Below are 1668 nucleotides of genomic sequence, written 5' to 3'. Positions count from 1 at the left end.
AAATGTGTAATGTTGAACGTACTAATTATCCAGACTTGAACATCACATATTGTGCGCAGGCATTGATATTCAATGCTGTAACTCACAGATACGTTCCATGAACTAATTTCCAATAAACAATAAATAAAATGATTTTAAAAATTGCTAATGTGCATGGTAGTCAAAGATGCAAATACTAGAAACAGGATATTCTCTGGTTTTCTTCCAGAAACGAATTTAGAAGCTGCATAACCATGTGGTTCTCTGACCTGTCTAGGAAGCCCAGGGGTGGGGGTGCTGATGCTCTCAGCTGCCTGCAGCACCTCTGTAGGTGACTCTCCAGTCTTCACCCCCACCCACGTGTCTGCCTGCATGTCGAGTGGTGAGTGTTGAATCCTCCTCTTCTGACTTGCAAATGTCAGGGACGGCCCCTCATTGAGCAAGTCCAGAAATAAGAAAGGGAAAAGGAGTTTGAGAAATCTGCTTTCAGAATCGATGGTGATGACAGGGAGTTAAGGCCACACTGCTGAGTATAGTAACTATGCTCTTAACTTTCAGAATATTGTCATTTAGGGCATGGCCCCAAAATACTTGTGGAGGTGCTTCTAAGTATTTTCAGCAAGGTAGGATCACAGCAAGAAAAAATCATTATATCATGGGGACAATATAAAAAGAGGACATTGCAATAAATGCACAACTATTTTTTGACAAACAAATGAAAATCTTTCTCAAAAAAAGTAAAAACAAATACAACTAAGCATTGATGTAACATTTTTTCCTTCCTATTAAGAATCCATCTGGATTTCAACAGCATCATCAGCATCACAGAGAGCATATTACAGATGCAAAGCAGCAGAATCACCTGAGATGCACTGAATGAAAATCTACTTTTTAGTGAGCCTCGTGTTAAAAAAAGGACACCCATATTTACTTCCTAATTAATGAAAAACTATATTTCAAAATATTTTTAAGATTGCAAAGGATAAAAAACAGCATGATCAAATATTGGCCATATTGTGCAGCTGCTTTGAGGATTCTCTTAACTCGTGTTACTCCTTGTGAGAATGTCATGCCCTGAGTTGTCACTGTCCTTCAGACTTGGACTCAGATCAAATGCAATCCACAGGCTGGAGAAGAGCTCAGTGCCTGCTGCAGAGGCCCCCAGATGAGCCGCACCTGCATCAGCCAGTGCCTGTTAACATGAACGTCCATGAACATGAAAATAAATACTCAGTGTTATAAAGCAGTGAGTTTTAAGTGGTTTGTTACCAATCATTATTGTGCATATTCTGGTCAATATAATATTTCCATATCTATATATATAGATAAATGTATTTTATAAAACTGTATAGACTCAATGTGAATGCTTAGTAAACCACTCATGAAGATATTAAGAAGAAATAAAAACGAAATGAAGTTTGAGTAAAATAGTAAATTTATTTAATTTGTGGGAAGTTCACATAAATATTTACACATATAGGTTCATATACATTCATTTGATACATAATTGTCTATACATATATCTGCATATATTTATGTCTAAATAAGGCTGCAAGTGCAGGCTAATCTAGATGTTTCCTTCTGTTTCTGGACTCGGAGACACTTTTTTTGCCTTGACATTTGTCAGCTGATTTATGCTGGAATGATGATGTCACACCACTGTCATAGTCAAAGATGCCCTGGTAGAAT

The sequence above is a fragment of the Galeopterus variegatus genome, unplaced genomic scaffold (assembly GCF_000696425.1).
Source record: "Galeopterus variegatus unplaced genomic scaffold, G_variegatus-3.0.2 Scaffold11079, whole genome shotgun sequence".
Classification (NCBI taxonomy): domain Eukaryota; kingdom Metazoa; phylum Chordata; class Mammalia; order Dermoptera; family Cynocephalidae; genus Galeopterus; species Galeopterus variegatus.
This window is presented reverse-complemented; position numbering follows the sequence as displayed.